The 25,716-nt window shown below is 48.2% G+C and overlaps 1 protein-coding gene across 1 annotated transcript in view; it reads left to right on the forward strand.

Annotated features, from left to right (window-relative positions):
* CCDC181 (coiled-coil domain containing 181) overlaps positions 1 to 25,716 on the forward strand; it is a 301,144-nt gene that overhangs the window by 216,405 nt on the left and 59,023 nt on the right. The gene's annotated exons all lie outside the window — the stretch shown is intronic.

Below are 25,716 nucleotides of genomic sequence, written 5' to 3' on the forward strand. Positions count from 1 at the left end.
TGTACCTTTTGTTGGGGCTGCGCAGGATTTATTCACCTCTAAAAACTTCTATAAATTTAACAAAAAAAAATTGGGGAAAAAAACGTCCAAGTGCTCGTCAGGGACGTCCTTTATGGATGTCCTTCACTGCCTAGCCACATCGAAGTGCTCGTCAGGGCCGTCCTTCTAAAGTGCCTAACATGGACGTCCTTCACAAAAAAAAAAGGACGTCCCTGACGAGCACTTGGATGTTTTTCCCCCAGATTTTTTTGTGATGGGTGTCCTTCTATTGCCGAGGACGTCCAAATCAAAAAACTATTTGGACGTCTCTTTCGATTAAGTCCCTCCTCCAGGTCTCTCTCAGCCAATCACAACGCATTTAGCTGACACCAGTGACAGCTAAACGTGCTGTGATTGGCTGAGAGAGTCCTGGAGGAGGGGCATCGGACGTGCTGCTAACACCCCGGAGCAGACAGAAAGGAGCAAGGCGGCCGGAGCAGAAGCCGCCGATAGCTGCCAGCAGCATCGGGAGCCTCCTCGTAGCCCTTTCATCTCCCTCCCAATTATGGGGATGACTTTTTTTTTTCTTTCAGTGAAGGACGTCCATAAAAGACGTCCTTGGCATGCGCAGAGCAGCCAGCATAACGCTTGGCTGCTCTGCGCATGCACAGCTGGCCGACTGGCTTGGAAGGAAATCCCATGCAAATGAGCTAGCAGCGGCCAGCTCATTTGCATTCGATTTCCTTGATGCATTCCCGTTGCTTACCGATTCACTAAGGAATCGGTAAGGGAAGGGCTTTAGCGATGGTACATCTACCCCCTAGTTTGGGGACAGCCTTGGGCCAATGGCAATGTACCAGAGCTACATAGGCGCCTGGTATAAGAGGCTTGGGAAGGCTAAGCCTCCCCAGCCGCAAGCCCCAAGCGTCTCTCTCTCTCTCTCAGCCCCCACCCCCCGATGCAGCGTCTATCCTTCTCACTCCCTCCCTGGCCGTGGTCCCTCTAATTTGATTTAGATCACCCATCGCTGCCAGTAGCAGCACGCCAACATCGAACTACAGCTTGCTTCGGGGCTTCGGCCTGATGGCATAACGTGCCCAGCCCTGTCTCCTCTGACCAGCCTTCCTTATGATGCGTCCAGCCCTCGCGGAAGCAGGAAGTTTGGTCAGAGGAAGCGGGGCTGGGCACGTCAGGCTGAAGCCCCAAAGCAAGCTGTAGTTCGATGTTGGTGTGCTGCTTCCAGCAGTGATGGGCGATCTGATTAAATTAGAGGGACTGCAGGGAAGGAGCAAGTGGGATAAATGCTGCATTCGGGTGGGGGGGGGGGGAACGAGGGAGAGGGATAGACACTGCATTCAGGAGGGAAAGAGGGAGAGGGATAGGTACTACAATGGGGGAAGAAACAAGGGAGAATTGCTGGACATGGGTGGATGGAGGGGAGGGCAGGGGAGAGGAGAATTGCTGGAGATGGATGGAGGAGAGGGCAGGGGAGAATGGAGAATTGTTGGACATGGATGGATGAATGGGGGTAGGGGAGAGAGGAAATTTGCTGGATATGGGTGGATGGAGGAGAGGGCAGGGGAGAATGGAGAGTTCCTGGACATGGATGGAGGGGAGGGGAGGGCAGGAGAGGAGAATTGCTGGACATGGATGGATGGAGGGCAGGGGAGAGAGAGGAGAATTGCTGGACATGGATGGATGGAGGGCAGGGGAGAGAGAGGAGAATTGCTGGGCATGGATGGATGGAGGGGGCAGGGAAGAGAGGAAATTTGCTGGATATGGATGGATGGAAGAGAGGGCAGGGGAGAATGGAGAGTTGCTGGACATGGATGGATGGAGGGGAGGGCAGATGAGAGGAGAATTGCTGGACATGGATGGATGAATGGGGGCAGGGGAGAGAGGAAATTTGCTGGATATGGATAAATGGAGGAGAGGGCAGGGGAGAATGGAGGGTTGTTGGACATGGATGGAATGGAGGGCAGGGAAGAAAGGAGAAATGTTGGACAAGGATGGAGGGAAGGAAAGACAAAGGAAAGATGCACACGGATGGAGTGGAAGGGAGAGAGGAGAAATGCTGGACATGGATGGAGTGGAGGGCAGGGAAGAGAGGAGAAATGTTGGACAAGGATGGAGGAAAGGAAAGACAAAGGAAGGAGATGCAAATGGATGGAGTGGAAGGGAGAGAGGAGAAATGATGGTCATGGATTGAGGGGAGGGAAGACACACATGGATGGAGGGGAGTGGAGTAAGGAGAAATGCTGGATATGGATGGAGGGAAAATTGCTGAATTTAAGGGCTGGATTGGAACACTTTGGCAGATGTGTAGCGCTATAGAAATGATAAGTAGTAGTAGTAGTAGAAAGGATAGGGAAAGGGCTACAGATGGTAGACAGGACGCATAAGGGGACAGAAGAATGGTGGACAAGGTGAGAGAAAAAATATCAAATGGAAAGAAGACACTGCATAAAACAGAAGACACTGGGACCAAAGGTAATAGAAAAACTAAATGCTCAGACAGCAAAGGTAGAAAACAGTTTTTTAAAATTCAGAATATGTCAGCTTTTTTTTTTGTTACATTTGTACCCTGTGCTTTCCCACTCATGGCAGGCTCAATGTGGCTTACATGGGGCAATGGAGGGTTAAGTGACTTGCTCAGAGTCACAAGGAACTGCCTGTGTCTGAAGTGGGAATTGAACTCAGTTCCTCAGGGCCAAAGTCCACCACCCTAACCACTAGGCCACTTTTCCACTCCACTTTTGGAAATGTGCATCTGTGATATTTTGCATGCAAGTTTCAATTTTTCTAGTATTGCTGCATGCTGAGTCTGACTTCTTGAGGTAACTTTCCAGTTCAGTATTTTGCCTTCATATCTGTTGTGTCATGTGTTTTTCATGTGTGATCAAGATGCAGTATTCTGCTAGCGTGTAGTATTTGCAGCCCTTTTTGTTTTGTTTTTTGTTTCACTAGGTTGTGTACTGGTGTTTTAGAGCCAGGTGTAATTATAGTGCTGCCTTTCCACGCATAAGGTTGTATCTCGTCCTGTCCTTGGAATTAGTGCTGTTATGGTTTGGTAAGGTTATGAGTGTGTTTTTGCACAAGTTTGTGTATAGTGTTTTGCAGTGGAGAGATTGTGTGTTGGCCTTACTGAGGTGGCACCAAAACATCAGAAAGGGTGTAGAGCCTAAATCATGACACACTACCTCTTGAAGGATCTACATATGGTCGTTAATAAAAGGAACTCATTGTGAACACTATCCACCCTAAAAGGGTATTTTGTGGCTCTACATGAGAATTGTGATATTATGATCCCTTGTTTCATATTGTTGACGGTCTGCATTTGCCGTATGGTGGTATATTGGTGTATTAGGTCTCCCCAGTGTAATATTTATGGTACAGTAAGGTTATGAGTGTGTTTTTGCACAAAGTTGTGCATAGTGTTTTGCAGTTGAGCGATTGTGGTTAGTATATGCTTTGAGCAACCACTTTATTCTTTGACATATGATACATATCTAATATCTAAATTTAATAAAAGGTATTAATTGTGATTATTTTATTTTTACTTATTTTTTTTTCTGTGTGTTGTCAGACAATTTTGGATGTAAGCCCCGCCCCTGGTCCCACCCCTAATCCCGCCCCCTTTAGCCTCCCCAAACAGTTGGGCCACCTACTGCCTATGCAGAGCTACCCTTTCAATCATGGACTCTCAATAGAAATCAAACAAAATAAAACATGGAAAAGAAAATAAGATGATACCTTTTTTATTGGACATAACTTAATACATTTCTTGATTAGCTTTCGAAGGTTGCCCTTCTTCCTCAGATCGGAAATAAGCAAATGTGCTAGCTGACAGTGTATATAAGTGAAAACATTCAAGCATTACTATGACAGTCTGACAGGGTGGGAGGAGGGGGGTGGGTAGGAAGTATGCATGGGGACATCAAAGCATATCATTGATATTCTAACAGGATGGGTGTGGATAGGTGAGGGGAGGGTGATCAACAGAGACATACAGCTTTATGGTTTATAATGGGCTAGGAACCCCAGATCCTTGTTAAGTCCTTTCTGTTGGGTGTTAAAATATTCAATCATTCTGACTTCAAAGGTCTTACGTTCTTGTATGGTTTTAAAGTTACCTTTCAGGATTCTCACTGTGAAGTCACTGGTACAGTGTCCTGGTCCTGTAAAATGTTGACCAACAGGCGTGGGAACCCTGCTGGCACCAGTATTGTTCATATGATGTCTATGTAAATTGAATCTTGTCTTAAGCATCTGGCCTGTTTCTCCAATATAGCATCCTTCGTTACATTTTTTACACTGAATGATATATACCACATTGGAAGATGAGCAAGTGAAAGATCCCTTTATGTTGAATATCTTTCCTTTGTGGATGACTTTGGGGTCCTGTGAAATATTTTGGCATAGTTTGCAACTGGATAAATTACAGGGAAGTGTGCCCTTCTGTTCCTTTTCAGTCTGTGATGGAAGTTTACTTCTGATTAGCTTGTGTTTTAAATTGGGTGGCTGTCGGAAGGCCAGTACTGGTGGGGATGGGAATATCTCTTTCAGTAATTCATCCTCCTGGAGTATAGGTTGTAGATCTCTTATGATTTTCCTCAGTTTTTCCAGCTCTGGATTGTATGTCACTACAAGCGGGATTCTGTCTGTGGATTTTTTCTTTTTGTACTGTAGCAGATTCTCCCTGGGTGTTTTGAGGGAGGAGGCAATATTTTTGGAGATTATTTTGGGTTGTAGCCTTTCTGTTTGAAGGATTCAGTCAGGCTTTTAAGGTGTCTGTCTCTGTCCCCTGGGTCAGAGCAGATATGGTGGTATCTTGTGGCTTGGCTGTAAATGATGGATCTTTTTGTATGTGAAGGATGGAAGCTGGAGTTGTGGAGGTAGCTGCATCTGTCTGTGGGTTTCTTGTATATAGATGTTTGTATACAGCCGTCACTGATTGAGACCGTGGTGTCCTAAAAATTGACTTTTTCTGGGGAGTAGTCAATTTTGAATCTGATTGTAGGATGGTATGTATTGAAGGCAGAATAAAATTGTTTCAGAGTTTCTTCACCCTCCGTCCAAATCATAAAAATGTCATCGATGTACCGGTAGTATTTTAGAGGTTTGGTCTGGTGTGTATTCAGAAATGTCTCTTCCAGCTCAGCCATAAAAAGGTTGGCATATTGGAGTGCTGTCCTGGTGCCCATTGCAGTGCCCATTATTTGCAGATAGATATCATTGTTAAAGTGGAAGTAGTTGTGAGTTAAAATGAATTTGATTAATTTTGTAATAGTTTCTGGTGAGTATTGATGGTCCAGTGTGGATTTTTTTAGGAGTCTTCCACATGCAGCTATGTCATCCGCATGTGAAATGTTGCTGTATAGTGATTCTACATCCATCGTGACCAGAAGGGTGTTAGGTGGTAGTTGCTTGATATTTTTCAATTTATTCAGAAAGTCTGTGGTGTCTTGTATGAAGCTGTTAGTTTTGTGTACGAGAGGTTTCAGAATTCCCTCTATGAATCCAGATATTTCTTCCGTGAGTGTGCCAATACCTGATATGATTGGTCTGCCAGGGTTTCCCGGTTTGTGGATCTTGGGTAGCATGTAGAATGTGCCCACGGAAGGTTGATTTGGTATGAGTTTCTTCAGGTGAGGTTGCGCTTGTGTAGGAAATGTAGGGAGAATCTGCTACAGTACAAAAAGAAAAAATCCACAGACAGAATCCCGCTTGTAGTGACATACAATCCAGAGCTGGTAGGTGGTAGTTGCTTGATATTTTTCAATTTATTCAGAAAGTCTGTGGTGTCTTGTATGAAGCTGTTAGTTTTGTGTACGAGAGGTTTCAGAATTCCCTCTATGAATCCAGATATTTCTTCCGTGAGTGTGCCAATACCTGATATGATTGGTCTGCCAGGGTTTCCCGGTTTGTGGATCTTGGGTAGCATGTAGAATGTGCCCACGGAAGGTTGATTTGGTATGAGTTTCTTCAGGTGAGGTTGCGCTTGTGTAGGAAATGTAGGTAGAATCTGCTACAGTACAAAAAGAAAAAATCCACAGACAGAATCCCGCTTGTAGTGACATACAATCCAGAGCTGGAAAAAACTGAGGAAATCATAAGAGATCTACAACCTATACTCCAGGAGGATGAATTACTGAAAGAGATATTCCCATCCCCACCAGTACTGGCCTTCCGACAGCCACCCAATTTAAAACACAAGCTAATCAGAAGTAAACTTCCATCACAGACTGAAAAGGAACAGAAGGGCACACTTCCCTGTAATTTATCCAGTTGCAAACTATGCCAAAATATTTCACAGGACCCCAAAGTCATCCACAAAGGAAAGATATTCAACATAAAGGGATCTTTCACTTGCTCATCTTCCAATGTGGTATATATCATTCAGTGTAAAAAATGTAACGAAGGATGCTATATTGGAGAAACAGGCCAGATGCTTAAGACAAGATTCAATTTACATAGACATCATATGAACAATACTGGTGCCAGCAGGGTTCCCACGCCTGTTGGTCAACATTTTACAGGACCAGGACACTGTACCAGTGACTTCACAGTGAGAATCCTGAAAGGTAACTTTAAAACCATACAAGAACGTAAGACCTTTGAAGTCAGAATGATTGAATATTTTAACACCCAACAGAAAGGACTTAACAAGGATCTGGGGTTCCTAGCCCATTATAAACCATAAAGCTGTATGTCTCTGTTGATCACCCTCCCCTCACCTATCCACACCCATCCTGTTAGAATATCAATGATATGCTTTGATGTCCCCATGCATACTTCCTACCCACCCCCCTCCTCCCACCCTGTCAGACTGTCATAGTAATGCTTGAATGTTTTCACTTATATACACTGTCAGCTAGCACATTTGCTTATTTCCGATCTGAGGAAGAAGGGCAACCTTCGAAAGCTAATCAAGAAATGTATTAAGTTATGCCCAATAAAAAAGGTATCATCTTATTTTCTTTTCCATGTTTTATTTTGTTTGATTTCTATTGATAACCTTAAGAGTGGACTAACACGGCTACCACACTCCTCTACTTAATCATGGACTCTGAATTTGGCCACTAGGAGGGGCATAATCGAAAGGGGCGCCCAAGTTTTCCTGAGGACGTCCTCGCAGGCAAAGGGGCGGGGAAACCCATGTTATCGAAACAAGATGGGCGTCCATCTTTCATTTCAATAATACTGTCAGGGATGCCCAAATCTTGACATTTAGGTCGTCCCTAGAGATGGTCGTCCTTAGACTTGGTCGTTTCTGATTTTCGGCGATAATGGAAACTAAGGACGCCCATCTCAGAAACTACCAAATGCAAGCCCTTTGGTCGTGGGAGAAGTCAGCATTCGTAGTGCACTGGTCCCCCTCACATGCCAGGACACTAACCGGGCACCCTAGGGGGCACTGCAGTGGACTTCAGAAAAAGCTCCCAGGTACATAGCTCCCTTACTTTGTGTGCTGAGCCCCCCCAAAACCCACTACCCACCACTGTACACCACTACCATAGCCGTTATGGTTGAAGGGGGCACCTAGATGTGGGTACAGTGGGTTTCTGGTGGGTTTTGATGGGCTCACATTTACCACCACAAGTGTAACAGATAGGGGGGATGGACCTGGGACCGCCTGCCTGAAGTGCACTGCAGTACCCACTAAAACTGCTCCAGGGACCTGCATACTGCTGTCATGGAGCTTGGGTATAATATTTGAGGCTGGCATAGAGGCTGGGAAAATATATTTTTAAATTTTTTTTTAGGGTGTGAGGGGGTTAGTGACCACTGGGGGAGTAAGGGGAGGTCATCCCTGATTCCCTCCGGTGGTCTTCTGGTCAGATCCGGCACCTTTTTGTGGCTTGGTCGTAAGAAAAAAAAGACCAGGTAAAGTTGTCCAAGTGTTTGTCAGGGATGCCCTTTTTTTTTCCATTATGGGTCGAGGACGCCCATGTGTTAGGCATGCCCAAGTCCAACCTTCGCTACGCCTCCGATACGCTCCCGGGAACTTTGGTCGTTCCCGAGACGTAAAACAGTTGGGGACGCCCAAAATTGGCTTTCCATTATACCGATTTGGTCGAACCTGTGAGAAGGACGGCCATCTTGCGATTTGTGTCGAAAGATGGGCGTCCTTCTCTTTCGAAAATAAGCCTGTAGGTCACCCCTTAGCAATGGCCATGACTCCCTCTCCATCGTGATGCTGTGAATGCTGTCTCTACATCATCTCCAACCTCAGCTGACCTGGGAAACAGAAGACCTGTCTCAGGGATTAACCAGAACTTCCTGCATAGCTGTGCCCAGCACTGCCACTAACCTATGAGGCCAGATAGTGTTCAGATTTAATAAGCCTCCTCATAAAAATATGGATTGTGATGTTTATGTAATGAGTTTAACCTTTAAGCCAGTCCAGTGTCTCAAGTAGCAAGTGCTGTGCTCTACCATATGGAGGATCAGTCCTTCACTCTCCAGGGTGGCTGGGGCTGGGGCTGGAGATGCTGTAGTGGCAGTATTCACAGACCCCAAGAGAGAGTGAGGCATGGTTATTTCTTATTCATCACTAATACCATGTCAGGACAAATCACAGCCTCAGTTGGCAAGTTTTTTCCCTTACTCTTTTGTTCTCCTCTTCCCTATTTACCCTCCCTATTGGAATTGTATTTTTCCCTGGACTTTTCCTTTTGTCTCTGATTTAGTCAAGTCTATTGTAAATTGCTGATTGATAAATGTTAAATGTTCTTTTATTACTTTGCTTAACACCCCCTTTTTTCATGTACATTGTAAACTGCTTATATTTCCATTATATTGTTGGTATATCAAAGAATGTGAACCTGAACCTGAAGAGTGACATGTATCGGCCAGATTCAGAACCCATGATTAGAAGTTCTGGAAGCCCCCGGCCATGAACTAGACCAGCTTTGTTGGAGAGGGTAGAGTATGTAATAGGAGAAAAACTCCCCAGGTAGTTACAATTGAAGACTCATGACACCAAATCACAACTCTGATTCTAGTTTAACTGGAAATATAAAGGAGCAGGAGGAACCTATGGGTTCAGAAAAGTAAAAAAAAAAAAAAAGAGAGATACTTTGTTTCTGATTTGACAACATAAAGTAGTGATGAGAGCAAAGTCTGAAACCTTAGGCCTTTAGATTCTCAGATCAAATTCTCATTTTTGCCAATCAGTATCATGGTGGACTTTGAAGCTTGAACAGTTGATCTGACTTCCTATGTGCAACAGCATTTTTTCTGTTTCTGTGAATTTCACTTAGATTATATAGGGACAATGTTCAGCCCACAGTGGTGTCTTGTCTGCAAGGTAGGTGAGCCCTTAGGTCCCGCGAGGCCCCGAGGGACCTCAAAGGACAGCCGTGCAACCCCAAGTCTTCACCCGCGGCGACCGCCGTTCACCAAGGGTTGAGCCCCCAGCTGCAGGCGGTCAACGGGACGTCAGGAACCGCGGGGTGCCGAACTGACCCGGACAGGGACCAGGAGAGCAGAGGGCAGATGGAGAATGAGGACATCCACAGACAGGCAATAGTTCTGGGCCGGCAGCTAACAGCGTAGTCAAGATCAGGCAAGAGGTCGAGGCAGGCGGCTAGCGGGGAAAAACCAGGAACAGTCCAAAAGTCAAAACCGGAAGAACAAGGAAAACAACGGAGCACAGGAACCAACGGAGACTGGCCTCGGGAACAGAACCTGAAGAAATGTTCTAGCTCAGTCCCCTTCCTTAAATACTATACAGCATCAGCCGCGCCGCCCCCGTAGGTACAGCCGACCAATCCGGACCTGGTTATCGACAGATCCTTTCTGATTGGCTCTGTCCGATTCCCCAGGCGGGACCACCAACCTGGCCTCCCAATCCAGCACCTCAGAGGCGGAGCTCCGGGCCCTCACGCCCGGAAGAGAAGAAGATGCCGGCCATCGCGCCTCGGCACCGCCTCCTTCAGCGGCACAAACATAGCCCCCACAGCCGGCGACCAAGAGACCGGCGGACGCAATCGCCGGCCTCTGGCCTCGGCCGGAACGGCCATCACCGCGACAGGCCCCGGCTCCCCGCCGTGGCCTCCAGACCACCGACCCTCACCGCGGTGGACGCCGGCTCCCGCCCCCCGCGGCGGAGGAGCCGAAAGGAGCGACGGACGCGACAGTATCCTCCCCGGATGCCCCCCTCCTCCTGGGGCCAGGTTTATGAGGATATCAATCATGGAAGGCCCTTACCAACTCCGGAGCATGTACATTGGTAGCCGGTTCCCAGGAATTGTCTTCAGGACCGAAATGCTTCCATGATAACAGGTAGAGCAGCTTTCCCCGACACCTCTTGCAGTCAATGATTTCTTCAACCTCATATTTGGGATCGGGGTCAGCCTCCGGAACAACAGACTCTTTATTCTGTGGATGCCATTTGGACCCCCGGAAACTCTTCAGCAGAGAAATATGGAAGGCATTATGAACCCGCAGAGTACTAGGTAGCCACAGGCGGTATGTCACCGCTCCGATCCGCAACTGGATAGCAAATGGCCCGATGTACCGTGGCTCCAACCTCCGAGAGGGTACCCGGAGCCTTAGGTATTTAGTGCTGAGCCATACCTTTTGCCCCGATTGCAACACCGGGGCGGGACGCCGGTGTCGGTCAGCAAACGACTTGTACTTGGCGGCCACTCTTTGTAGTTGTTCTCGGGCCATATTCCAGACTTCCTGCAGGTCCGCCAGGGTTCGAGTAACCATGGGCGTAGAGGAGTCAACGGGAATGGGTGATGGAAGCCGCGGGTGTTGTCCATAAACCATGAAAAACGGAGATTGCCCAGAGGCGGAATGTTCACTGTGGTTGTAGGCGAACTCGGCCCACGGAAGAAGGGATGCCCAGTTGTCTTGCCGCTTGTTGACAAAGGCCCGCAAGAACCCTTTCAACGTTTGGTTAATCCGTTCAACCATCCCGTTGGTCTGTGGATGGTAGGCAGAGGAGAAATGGGTAACAACCCCCAGAGCAGAACACAGGGCTCTTCAGAATCGTGAAGTGAACTGGGCTCCATGGTCACTGATGATCCTGACTGGTAGCCCATGGAGCCGGAAAATATGCTGGATGAACTGTTGGGCTAACAGAGCTGCCGATGGAAGCCCTGGCAAGGGAACGAAATGTGCCATACGGGAGAACCGGTCTACCACAACCCAAATCATGGTGTGCCCCTGGGAGCGGGGAAAGTCTGTAATGAAATCCATAGACAATTTCTCCCAGGGAGCTGCAGGAATGGGCAAAGGCTGCAGGTCCCCACAGGGGCGCCCTACCACAGACTTGGTCCAGGCACAGGTAGGGCAGGTCGTGACAAACCGAAGGATATCTTGCCTCATGTGAGGCCACTGGTACTGTCGAGAAATCAGACGAAGGGTCTTTTGGAACCCAAAATGTCCGGCCCATACAGAAGAATGTCCCCAACGCATTACCTTTCCCCGGTCCTGTGGAGGCACAAGCTTCCACAACGGGGTGACCCCTCCCGGGGCCGCACTGAGGCAGACTGGATCCAACATAGGATGAGGCTCTTATATGTCCTCTGAAGCTTCAAAGGCTCGGGAGAGGGAGTCCGCAGGGGTATTCTGGGCAGCTGACCTGAGTACCAGTTGAAACCGGAACCTGGCGAAAAACAGCGACCAGCGGGCTTGCCGCGGATTCAGCCTTTGGGCCTCCTGCAGATACAAGAGATTCTTATGGTCCGTAATCACCGTAACCGGTGCTCTGCCCCCTCCAGCAAATGTCTCCACTCCTGCAGAGCTAACTTCAAGGCTAGCAGTTCTCTGTCTCCCACAGTATAATTGCGTTCCGTTGGGGAGAACTTACGGGAGAAGAAGAAGCAAGGTTGACGCCGGCTCTTGGCGTTAATTTGGGAGAGGACTGCCCCGGCGCCCAAAGCAGAAGCGTCCACCTCTACCACAAAAGGCTTGTCAGGATCCGGAGCCTGAAGGATAGGAGCAGATTCAAAGGCTTTCTTCAAAAGACCAAATGCTGCTTGCGCCTCAGCTGGCCAGTTTCGGACATCCGCATGCTTCTTAGTGAGCACTGTCAAAGGAGCTGTCAGTTGCGAATAGTGAGGAATAAATTGACGGTAGTAATTCACAAACCCCAGGAACCGTTGCAACGCCTTCGGGCCCTGGGGTTGAGGCCATTCCCGGATAGCGCGAAGTTTATCTGGATCCATTTGCAGACCTCCCGGTAACAGAATATGTCCCAGAAAAGGCAGAGACTGCTGATGAAAGGAGCATTTGCTGAGCTTGGCAATCAAGCGGAATTGTCGTAGGCGCTGAAGAACAGTTCGAACGTGGGTCACATGCTCCAGGGGATCTTTGGAAAAGATCAGGATGTCATCCAGGTAAACAATTACCGTAGCATACAGCAGGTCCTCAAGGGCGAAATTTATGAACCTCTGGAACACTGCGGGAGCGTTGCACAGGCTGAAGGGCATCACCCGATACTTGAAGTGCCCCTCGTGCGTATTAAATGCAGTTTTCCATTCGTCCCCCTGCCGGATACGGACCAAGTTGTAAGCCCCACGGAGATCCAACTTGGTGAAGATCTGGGCCCCCTGCAGCCGATCAAACAACTCTGGAATAAGGGGCAGAGGGTATCGGTCCTTCACGGTGATGGCATTTAGGCCCTGGTAGTCAATACAGGGCCTCAAGGAGCCATATTTCTTGGTCACAAAAACGAATCCTGCCCCGGCAGGGGACGTGGAGGGACGGATGAACCCTTTCTGGAGATTCTCCCGGATATAGGCTTGCATAACCTTCAATTCCTCTCGAGACAGAGTATAGAGACGGCCCCGAGGTGGCATCTTGTCAGCCATCAAATTAATAGCACAATCAAAGGATCGATATGGCGGTAGTACATCCGCTTCCAAGGGACTAAACACATCCGCGAACTCCCGGTACTCCTCTGGCAGAGCGGCTTGACAGGCTAACACAGTTCTAGGGGTAGCTACTACCGCAGGGCAGCTGGATTCCCGGCCCTTCAAACAGGCCTCAGTGCAGGCGCCACCCCAGGCCTGAATCTTCCCTAAAGTCCAATCTATGACAGGGGTGTGGCGCCGTAACCAGGGCAGGCCCAGTACCACAGGATGAATGGTGCGGGGTAAGATCAGAAATTGAGCCTCCTCACGGTGATCCTCCCCCACCTGAAGCCCCAAAAATGGAGTCACCTCTGTGATAGGCTGGGGTAACGCTGTACCCTGGATGGATGTCACTTGCAGAGCAGGTCGGTAGGGCAGTGTGGGCCATTCCATCTGCCGCAAGAGTTCCTGGCAAATGAAATTTCCCCCGGCCCCGGAATCCAAGAGGGCACGGGTGTGAACTATCGTCTCCTGCCACCGCAAAGTTACCGGAAGAGTTATCAGCTGGTCGGGTAGGGGAGTAGAGTGCCCCAAGACCCCTCCCCTTAGGGCGCCTTGGGAGTGGCGTTTCCCGGCCGTGCGGGGCAAGTGCGAATGAAATGACCAGCCTCGCCGCAATACAGGCAAAGACCGCCCCGCAGACGCTGAGTCCTTTCCGACGGAGTCAGTCGTTGGCGGCCGATAACCATAGGTTCTTCAGAATTCTCCCTAGGTTCTCGTGAGCCACAGCGGGGGGACGGTCCCTGACTAGACCGAGGCACACCCCTGGGTCCCTTCCGCCGGTTGGCTCAGGCTCTAGCCCTCTCCTGGAAATGGGTATCTACCCGGACACAGAGCGAGATCAGGGCATCCAATTGCCCCGGGACCTCCCGGCCAGCCAGCTCATCCTTGATTCGATCCTGAAGTCCCTTCAGGAAGATGGCAGATAAGGACTCCTGATTCCAGTGCAACTCGGTTGCCAAAGTCCGAAACCGAATAGCATAGTCTGCCACGGTCCCTTCGCCCTGTTGAATGCGCAGCAACTCGGACGCGGCGGACGACGGCCTTCCTGGAAGGTCAAATACCATGCGGAAGCGGTGTTGAAACTCCGCATAGTTGTCCAAGAGCGGATCCTGTTGTTCACATAACGGGGACGCCCAGGCCAGGGCCCGTCCCGTAAGCAAGGAAATAACATAGGCCACTTTTATCTGGTCTGATGCAAAAGCCTCTGGTTGCATCTTGAAGTATAAGTTGCACTGGTTGAGGAAACCCCGGCAGCTTCCGGGAACCCCATCAAATCGTGCAGGCTCAGGGAACCGAGGTCCCGGGAAGGACTCTCCCGGACGGGGAACCGCTGCAGCGACCTGGTGGACCGCAGCGGCCTGGTTCTGTACCTGGACCGAGGATAGCTGAGAGCATACGTTCTATAGAGCCCCCGACAGGGCGTTCAACTGCTCCTGCTGCTGCTGGAGAACTTTAGCCAGGTCCCGGAGATCGGGTTGCGTAGGCGAGCTCATGGCTTCAGGTTCCTGTCTTGTCTGCAAGGTAGGTGAGCCCTTAGGTCCCGCGAGGCCCCGAGGGACCTCAAAGGACAGCCGTGCAACCCCAAGTCTTCACCCGCGGCGACCACCGTTCACCAAGGGTTGAGCCCCCAGCTGCAGGCGGTCAACGGAACTTCAGGAACCGCGGGGTGCCGAACTGACCCGGAAAGGGACCAGGAGAGCAGAGGGCAGATGGAGAATGAGGACATCCACAGACAGGCAATAGTTCTGGGCCGGCAGCTAACAGCGTAGTCAAGATCAGGCAAGAGGTCGAGGCAGGCGGCTAGCGGGGAAAAACCAGGAACAGTCCAAAAGTCAAAACCGGAAGAACAAGGAAAACAACGGAGCACAGGAACCAACGGAGACTGGCCTCGGGAACAGAACCTGAAGAAATGTTCTAGCTCAGTCCCCTTCCTTAAATACTATACAGCATCAGCCGCCCCACCCCGTAGGTACAGCCGACCAATCTGGACCTGGTTATCGACAGAGCCTTTCTGATTGGTTCTGTCCGATTCTCCAGGCGGGACCACCAACCTGGCCTCCCAATCCAGCACCTCAGAGGCGGAGCTCCGGGCCCTCACGCCCGGAAGATAAGAAGATGCCGGCCATCGTGCCTCAGTGCCGCCTCCTTCAGCGGTGCAAACATAGCCCCCACAGCCGGCGACCAAGAGACCGGCGGCCGCAATCGCCGGCCTCTGGCCTCGGCCGGAACGGCCATCACCGCGACGGGCCCCGGCTCCCCGCCGCGGCCTCCGGACCGCCGACCCTCGCCACGGTGGACGCCGGCTCCCGCCCCCCGCGGCGGAGGAGCCGAAAGGAGCGACGGACGCGACAAGTGGTTAGCAGTTTGTTTGGTTTTTTGGGAGTTTTTTTTAACACTGACTGACAAGATGGAATTAGACTTGGATATTCAGTGCCTGGTCTTTACAGGCCGTCGGATGTTTTCTAGGTCCGGCTGATAGTCAGTGCCAGTACTTGGATAACTAACTGGGCACAGTTGTTTACCCAGACAGCAGCACTGAATATCAGAAGTGCCTGTATAACTTCCAGGTCTGCCCTGACTGCCCCAGGACCACCCCGGCACTAACTAGACAGTGCTGTGGTAGTTAGAGCTGATATTGAGCGGCACCCTCTGATTTAAGTGCCACTGAATATCAGCACTTGAGCAGGACAGGGCTATTTAACCGGGCAGAAGCATCTCCTACCTAGTTAAATAGCATTGAATATTGACTCCTTGCTGTACATTGTTGTGTGCCTTTTATAAATAGATAACAATGAATAAATAACAATGTCTATTAAAATGTTCTATTACATACTGTGTTGACATTGTAAGTAGTATATTATGCCATACTTTATATTATTTGAATATTTTTACTGCTGTAATTGTCTATTGCTTATGTTTGATTTATTCTTACTGTACACCGCCTTGAGTGAATTCTTTCAGAAAGGCGGCAAATAAATTCTAATAAATAAATAAATAAGATATCAAGCACAAAAAAATAGGATAAACACAGTTGGCAATGTCATTGAATTGAAAGAATGTCTGAATATATTATACTTTCTCAAACTTTAGGATTTGTTCTGGTCTGTAAGTCCTCATTCTGTGGAGCCTAAGCCAGTTAATAATAAATAAAGATGCAAGAGCTCTATTGAGCAGTACTTCTCAACCCTCTCCTGGAGATACACCTAGCAAGTTAGATTTTCAGAACTACCACAATGAACAGGCACAAGATAGATCTGCATACAGTGGAAGCAAAGCATGCAGGTCTATTATATGCATATTCATTCTGATAGTTCGGAAAACCTGACTTACCCTGCCTCCAGGAGGGGGTTGAGAAGCACTGCTGTGGATTAGTGTACTACACATGTGCATGTTTTCTTGTTCTGGGTCACATCATATTCTGTATATAGGTATTGCTTGGAGCCATTTCCTAGGGTTGGTGTTACACTTTGTGAGGTCTGATAATTCTGGAGAACTAAGTTACAGATTAGCAATTTTGCATCTTCTGATGACAAGCAATATGTGCAGTCCACATGATAGAATACCTAGCTAACAAAAGAAGGGGCAATCAGAAAAGTATCTTATGTACTGGTGCATTTTCGAAAGGACGTCCAAATCATAATAGGGGCATCCGTCTCACCTGTATTTTCACACAGGAAACATGTTGAGTTTTCCTGTTCAAAAATGCATGAGATGGGCTGGAAATGTCCAGGATGAACAACCGTTTTACAAATTGGTGCATCCAAGTTATGAACAGGGGAAAAGAGTCATGGATATCTAAATGGCAACATTCTTAGAAAATGGGCATACATGTCCGTGCAGAGCAGAGGGTCAGCCTAGTGGTTAGTGCAGTGGACTGTAACCCAAGGAACTCAGGTTCAAATTCCACTTTAACTCTTATTTTGTAATTGTGAGCCCTCCAGATGAGAATACCTACTCTACCTGAATGTACAGCATTTCTATAGCCTTCAGGCTTGCAGGTGTCTTATATATTTTGGTAAGGGCTAAATTAAGTAAATAGCATCCAAATTTGGGCACAGAAAGAAATGAGTGCTAATCGCTATTCTGTAAACAGTGCTCTGAGTTGTGTGCCATTTATAGAATAGCACTTAGTGCTGGGATCCACAACCAGTTTTGGGCATGAGGATTTACACCAACTGAAAGCTAGTGTAAATCCTCACATTTAAATAGGTGCCAATCTGCCGTATGGAATGCCCCTGACCCACTCATGCCCCTCCTATGGCTATGCCCCCTTTTCAGATCTGCGCTTAAACATTTACGCACACATCTTTATAGAATATTGACTAGGAAGATGCCCGCATAAACGCAAATTGTTTCCAATTAGTGCTGATAATTGATAGACACTAATTGGCCAATTAAATTGTTCTTGAAAATTGGGTGCACATCCAAATGGGCACACACAATATTGAACACCATTTATAGAATTTGGGGGTAAGTATTTATCTGTTCCTGGAGGGCTCACACTAAAAAAAAATTAAATAGGCTACTCTTCAGACTTGCTTCCTACTTTGTTTAGAACGCCAATAATACCTGAAGCTGTCATAAAGCCTGGTAACCCCTTTTGATTTCACATTCAGGGGAGAGGGAGAAGGACAGCAAACACTAGGTGATAAAGGAGGTTGTGAGGGAGTCTATGTACATAAGTACATAAGTAGTGCCATACTGGGAAAGACCAAAGGTCCATCTAGCCCAGCATCCTGTCACCGACAGTGGCCAATCCAGGTCAAGGGCACCTGGCACGCTCCCCAAACGTAAAAACATTCCAGACAAGTTATACCTAAAAATGCGGAATTTTTCCAAGTCCATTTAATAGCGGTCTATGGACTTGTCCTTTAGGAATCTATCTAACCCCTTTTTAAACTCCGTCAAGCTAACCGCCCGTACCACGTTCTCCGGCAACGAATTCCAGAGTCTAATTACACGTTGGGTGAAGAAAAATTTTCTCCGATTCGTTTTAAATTTACCACACTGTAGCTTCAACTCATGCCCTCTAGTCCTAGTATTTTTGGATAGCGTGAACAGTCGCTTCACATCCACCCGATCCATTCCACTCATTATTTTATACACTTCTATCATATCTCCCCTCAGCCGTCTCTTCTCCAAGCTAAAAAGCCCTAGCCTTCTCAGCCTCTCTTCATAGGAAAGTCGTCCCATCCCCACTATCATTTTCGTCGCCCTTCGCTGTACCTTTTCCAATTCTACTATATCTTTTTTGAGATACGGAGACCAGTACTGAACACAATACTCCAGGTGCGGTCGCACCATGGAGCGATACAACGGCATTATAACATCCGCACACCTGGACTCCATACCCTTCCTAATAACACCCAACATTCTATTCGCTTTCCTAGCCGCAGCAGCACACTGAGCAGAAGGTTTCAGCGTATCATCGACGACGACACCCAGATCCCTTTCTTGATCCGTAACTCCTAACGCGGAACCTTGCAAGACGTAGCTATAATTCGGGTTCCTCTTACCCACATGCATCACTTTGCACTTGTCAACATTGAACTTCATCTGCCACTTGCACGCCCAATCTCCCAGTCTCGCAAGGTCCTCCTGTAATCGTTCACATTCCTCCTGCGACTTGACGACCCTGAATAATTTTGTGTCATCGGCGAATTTAATTACCTCACTAGTTATTCCCATCTCTAGGTCATTTATAAATACATTAAAAAGCAACGGACCCAGCACAGACCCCTGCGGGACCCCACTAACTACCCTCCTCCACTGAGAATACTGTCCACGCAATCCTACTCTCTGCTTCCTATCTTTCAACCAGTTCTTAATCCATAATAATACCCTACCTCCGATTCCATGACTCTGCAATTTCTTCAGGAGTCTTTCGTGCGGCACTTTGTCAAACGCCTTCTGAAAATCCAGATATACAATATCAACCGGCTCCCCATTGTCCACATGTTTGCTTACCCCCTCAAAAAAATGCATTAGATTGGTGAGGCAAGACTTCCCTTCACTAAATCCGTGCTGACTTTGTCTCATCAGTCCATGTTTTTGTATATGCTCTGCAATTTTATTCTTAATAATAGCCTCCACCATCTTGCCCGGCACCGACGTCAGACTCACCGGTCTATAATTTCCCGGATCTCCTCTGGAACCCTTCTTAAAAATCGGAGTAACATTGGCTACCCTCCAGTCTTCCGGTACTACACTCGATTTTAGGGACAGATTGCATATTTCTAACAGTAGCTCCGCAAGTTCATTTTTTAGTTCTATTAATACTCTGGGATGAATACCATCAGGTCCCGGTGATTTACTACTCTTCAGCTTGCTGAACTGACCCATTACATCCTCCAAGGTTACAGAGAATTCGTTTAGTTTCTCCGACTCCCCCGCTTCAAATATTCTTTCCGGCACCGGTGTCCCCCCCAAATCCTCCTCGGTGAAGACCGAAGCAAAGAATTCATTTAATTTCTCCGCTACGGCTTTGTCCTCCCTGATCGCCCCTTTAACACCATTTTCGTCCAGTGGCCCAACCGACTCTTTGGCCGGTTTCCTGCTTTTAATGTATCTAAAAAAATTTTTACTATGTATTTTTGCTTCCAACGCTAATTTCTTCTCAAAGTCCTTTTTTGCCCTCCTTATCTCCGCTTTGCATTTGGCTTGGCATTCCTTATGATCTATCCTGTTACTTTCAGTTGGTTCTCTTCTCCACTTTCTGAAGGATTGTTTTTTGGCTCTAATGATTTCCTTTATCTTACTGTTTAGCCACGCCGGCTGACGTTTAGTCTTTTTTCCCTTTTTTCTAATACGTGGAATATATTTGTCCTGAACCTCCAGGATGGTGTTTTTAAACAGCATCCACGCCTGACGCAAGTTTTTTACTCTGCGAGCTGCTCCTTTCAGTCTTTTTTTCACCATTTTTCTCATTTTGTCGTAATCACCTTTTCTATAGTTAAACGCTAGCGTACTTGATTTCCTAGTTTCACTTCCTTCAATGCCAATATCAAAACCGATCATATTATGATCACTGTTGTCAAGCGGCCCTCGTACCGTTACCCCCTGCACTAGATCATGAGCACCACTAAGGACTAAGTCTAGTATTTTTCCTTCTCTTGTCGGCTCCTGAACTAGCTGTTCCATGAAGCTGTCCTTGATTTCATCAAGAAATCTTATGTCCCTTGCGTGTACAGATGTTACATTAACCCAGTCTATATGCGGGTAATTGAAATCCCCCATTATTATTGTGTTGCCCAGTTTGTTTGCGTCCCTGATTTCCTTTAACATTTCCGCATCCGTCTGTTCGTCCTGGCCAGGCGGACGGTAGTACACTCCTATCACTATCCTTTTCCCCTTTGCACATGGAATTTCAATCCACAGTGATTCCAAGGAGTGTTTTGTTTCCTGCAGAATTTTCAATCTATTTGATTCAAGGCTCTCGTTAATATACAATGCTACCCCTCCACCAATCCGATTCACCCTATCACTACGATATAATTTGTACCCCGGTATGACAGTGTCCCACTGGTTATCCTCCTTCCACCAGGTCTCAGAGATGCCTATTATATCTAATTTTTCATTTAGTGCAATATATTCTAACTCCCCCATCTTATTTCTTAGGCTCCTGGCATTCGCATATAGACATTTCAAACTATGTTTGTTGTTCCTAAGTACATCATGCTTAGTACTTGACAGTATTAATTGGCAATCTTTTGTCTGATTTTTATTGTTATTTAAGGATACCCGATCTACTACAATCTCTTTTGCAACCTCACTATCAGGATACTCTATCTTCCCTGTTATGGTGATATCTTTGAAAGATACCTTATCCCGAACCATGCTCTTTTGAGCGACTGTCGGCCTTCCCCCCATTTCTAGTTTAAAAGCTGCTCTATCTCCTTCTTAAACGCCGATGCCAGCAGCCTGGTCCCACTCTGGTTAAGATGGAGCCCATCCTTTCGGAATAGGCTCCCCCTTCCCCAGAATGTTGCCCAGTTCCTAACAAATCTAAAGCTCTCCTCCCTGCACCATCGTCTCATCCACGCATTGAGACTCTGGAGCTCTGCCTGTCTCTTGGGCCCTGCGCGTGGCACAGGTAGCATTTCAGAAAATGCTACCCTGGAGGATCTGGATTTCAGCTTTCTACCTAAGAGCCTAAATTTTGCTTCCAGAACCTCTCTCCCACATTTTCCTATGTCATTAGTACCCACATGTACCAAGACAGCCGTCTCCTCCCCAGCACTATATAAAATCCTATCTAGGTGACGCGTGAGGTCCGCCACCTTCGCACCAGGCAGGCAAGTCACCAGGCGATCCTCACGTCCACCAGCCACCCAGCTATCTATATGCCTAATGATCGAATCACCAAGTACAACAGCTGTCCTAACCTTTCCCTCCCGGGCAATATTTGGAGATATATCCTCGGTGCGAAAGGATAGTACATCCCCTGGTGGGCAGGTCCTGGCTACAGGAGTACTTCCTACTTCACCAGGGTGATGCTCTCCTTCTAGGAGACCTCCCTCCTCCAAGGTAGCACAGGGGCTACCTGACTGGAGGTGGGACTTCTCTACAACATCCCTGTAGGTCTCCTCTATGTACCTCTCTGTCTCCCTCAGCTCCATCAAGTCTGCTACTCTAGCCTCAAGAGAACGGACACGTTCTCTGAGAGCTAGGAGCTCTTTGCATCGGGCACACACATATGACACCTCACCAATTGGGAGATAATCATACATGTGACACTCAATGCAAAAGACTGGATAGCACCCCTCTCGCTGCTGGACTGCTGACTCCATCTTAGTGTTTTTTGAGTTTTTCCGTAATTTAAAACTTGCTAAAGTATTAAGGATATCAGCCTATCACTAACTTACAGTTCCTCCTTTAAACCCCAATCTTCAAGTTCCGAAAGCACAAGCAAAATTTGTTCACTTACCAGAGAAATATCCTCTTCTCCCAGAGGCCCCGAGTGGATCGGAACGGACCTGGGAGTCACTCCGGTGAAGGCTCCGAGGATATGCAGATGAGCTGCAAGTCCTCCACGGCACCTGAAAAGGCAACCGGTGGGACAGCTGGGCACCTCTCAACCAAGAAAAGGCTTACCAGGGGTTAGGCCGAAGCCAGCATTCCTCCCCCTGAGGGTCACCTGATCTTGGCTAAGAAGTACCTGGTAGCTCTGGGTAGGTGGAGCGAAAGCCCTGGGTAACTGTGGCGAAGGCCCTGGGAAGGTCGGGGTGGATTTGGGAGTCACCCCGGATGCAGCTGTGAGGATATGCAGAACGCTGCAAGTCCTCCACAGCACCTGGTAGGAGCACTGTGCACCTTGAGCAGAGGCCCCGAGTGGATCGGAATGGACCTGGGAGTCACTCCGGTGAAGGCTCCGAGGATATGCAGATGAGCTGCAAGTCCTCCACGGCACCTGAAAAGGCAACCGGTGGGAGAGCTGGGCACCTCTCAACCAAGAAAAGGCTTACCAGGGGTTAGGCCGAAGCCAGCATTCCTCCCCCTGAGGGTCACCTGATCTTGGCTAAGAAGTACCTGGGATGCTGCCTTTCTCCTTACTCGTCAGAACCACACTAAGATCCATAGTCCCGCCTAAGGAGGAAGTGACACAGGAGGGGTGAAGCCAGAAGAGCACAAACTAGGAAGTATAAAAACTTGGGGCATAACCAGGTTGGAAGAATGATTGACAAATTAAGGGGGTCTTTTGCTGACACAAATTTAGCAACAATATATGTAAAGTAGGTTACCTGAGTGGTTTTCTGAATATACAAAGTCCCGTTCCTGGATGGGGTCACGTGACTCACTCACCAGCGTTCTCCAACATCAAAGTTACCTGAGTCGTTTTCTGAACATAAAAGTCCTGTGCACAGGTGGCGTCATGTGACCCACACACCAGCTGTTTAAAATTACTATTCTTTTTACCACCTCCTCAAATAAGTACTCACCAGCCATCCACAGTTTGGGAGGATACAAGAAACCAAGCTACCTGCATATGAGAAAGTATTTTTATTTGCTTACCAAGTACAGATACAATTAATAGTTTCTAATGAGAGATCAGGACAGTTACCTAAAGAGATATTCACTGTCCGCATCTCTGAAATACCGTTCTGAAACTGTTGCTTATATCATTTGCTTCAGACAATGATTTACATGGCTTTTTCTCTGCAAATCACAGATTATTATCTGGTTCCCAACATCTGCTTTCCTAAACCTGTTTAGACCTTTTTGTTTACATTAGTTTCTTTCCCAAGGCCTGCCTTGCCCATAAGGGTATCATAATAGACCATAAATTCCAGAGTCCTGCAGGCTCGTCAATCTCTGATAGATTCCAGAGTCATACAGACTTATCAATCTCTGGCCTTTTAACCCATTCCATAGTGCATGACTATGCTCGTAATTCTACACAGTGTTCTCCAACATCAAAGCAAGTTCCCACTGCTATTTACACCTGTTTACCAGTGGCGCTCGTGCCGCTCCTTGGGGCATGCAACGAGGGGTGCTTCATTTTTTCTATACTTTAATTGTTTTATTTTTTGGTAGGCTTACAATGGCTGCTATCTCTGAGTTGGAACACAAATTTGCCGGTAAGAAAACTTGGTTGGTTATTAATTATTTTTCTCAGCTTGTCGATATTATATTACTGGGTTTTAAAGCCACCTCATACTTCTTTATCTTTAGTACCGGAAATTTCGCAGATCGCAACACAGTTGGGTTGGCGTCCAAATCGAGAAGCTTGTACATTCTGCAGGTCTCATTTTCTAACTTTATGCCCTCTATCAGAAAAGATATTCTCTGAGTACAAGCAGGTTCTAATATTCTTATGTGTGGGTCGTCGTCCACGACGGCCCAGGAGACCGGAACTTTTCTTCAGAAAACCCTAGAAGTTTGTAGAATGCTCAGTCGCGCGGGCCCGAATGCACCGCGCATGCGCGAGCTGCTTCCCGCCCGCAACGCAAGCCTGACTAAATCAGTTCTTTTTTCTCCGCTCTGTGAAGGAGTTGTGTGTTCACATTGCTCCTCGTGTATTTTCGGCCCAGGAGAACGCTTTTTCGCATTTATCGCGCCCCTTTTTTCCTCTTTTCTTAGTTAGTTATTCGAATATTTAAAAAAAAAATTAAAGTTTCTTCCTTAATTTTTTTAGTTTTTCCTCATTTTTTAAAGGTTCCTTTCTTTTTCGTTTCGGCCGCCCTTAGGCTGCTTGGCCTCGTCTTTTGTTCCCTTTTTGTGCCTTTTTAGTTGGCACAATTGAGCCGTTTGATTTCGCAGATGCTATTTTCCCGCCCATGTCATCGAAGACTCCCAGCGGCTTCAAATGCTGTACTCGCTGCAACCAGACCATCTCCAGTACAGACCCCCACGCGTGGTGCCTCCGGTGTCTTGGGCCTGGTTGTAAACTCTGAAAGTTGATGAAGAAAAGGACCCAGGTGGCTCAAGAGGCGCAGCATGAGAAACTTTTCCAGATCGGTCCGGTCCTTCGACATCAGCATCGACATCGGTACCGACGTCAAGGGAAACAGCACCAAGAGTCCAGGTGATGGCTGCCAAGAGACCACTTCGAGCTGGGAGCAGTGAGTCATCGAGTGGGTCTCGAGGCCTACTGCTATGCAGGTCCCCCGGGATCGACCTGAGTCGGACCCAGCCCCGAGGAGGTGTGAGGATTCCACATCCTCCTCTTCGGTACCGAGGAATGTCGATGATGGGCGTCGAGCAAAGGTGAAGAAGCATCGTCATCGATCTCCTTCCAGACACGGTACCAAGAGCTCCGGGAAGCCGAGGGAGTCAGCACCCGAGAAGCGTCGGCGCCGGAAGGACCGCTCACCCTCCATTCAGGAGGTGCCAATGCGTCGGTCATCCGGCTCTTGACCCCCCTCAGATTCTGGCACCGACTCCTGTACCGGCCCCACAACCTTTTTCGATGGCAGCTCTCGATGAGCGTCTTCGGGCCTTCTTTCAGATCTTCTGGAGGGATTGCTTCGTCAATCTGTCTCGATGTCAGGGGTGCTTGCGCCTCCCATACCGACTGCTGAGATGGCATCTGGGCCATCACCTGTGCAGAGGTCCCTGCCCTCGGTACCGCTTCCGGTACCGGAGCCGGTTACCACCCGGGTTGACTCCCCCTCGACGTTGGTGGAGGAAGCTTCACTGGAGTCCAGGCACGGATCGACTTCTCGGCATCCCCCATGAGGACGTCGATTCTCGATGTCGAGACGGGCGCGGGTTCAGGCTGCTCTTAAGGAGCTTCTGTCCGATACCGAAGAAGAGCACTCATGGGGAGAAGACGAAGACCCCAGGTATTTTTCGGAAGATTCCTGTGGTCTTCCGTCTGATCCTACTCCGCGTATTGAAGTCAGACAGTCTCCACCTGAGAGTCTTACTTTTTCATCTTTTGTATGGGAAATGTCTAAGGATATTCCGTTTCCTATGGAGGCCGTGGATGAGCCCAGGGCTGAGATGCTTGAAGTTCTGGATTATCCTTCTCCACCTGCAGAGGTTGCAATGGCCCCCCTGCACAATACACTCAGGGAAATGATGTTGCGGAATTGGTCTTGCCCTCTTTCTAATTCAGTTGTCAACAAGAAGTCTGAATCCCAGTACAGAGTCCATGGAGAGCCTGCGATGGTGAAGGCCCAACTTCTTCACAATTCTATGGTGGTGGACTCTGCTCTCAGAAGAGCCAAGAGTACTACAGACTATGCCTCGGCGCCCCCGGGCAGAGCGTCTAGGACCTTGGATTTTTTTGGGAGGTGTATGTATCAGGCTGGAATGCTCGCCGCCAAGATCCAAACATACCAGCTGTACACGAGCATTCACTTACGGAACTCGGTGAGGCAACTGTCCAGTTTAGTTGAAGCTCTCCCTCTGGAGCTTG

This window comes from Microcaecilia unicolor, chromosome 5, assembly GCF_901765095.1.
Source record: "Microcaecilia unicolor chromosome 5, aMicUni1.1, whole genome shotgun sequence".
Lineage (NCBI taxonomy): Eukaryota > Metazoa > Chordata > Amphibia > Gymnophiona > Siphonopidae > Microcaecilia > Microcaecilia unicolor.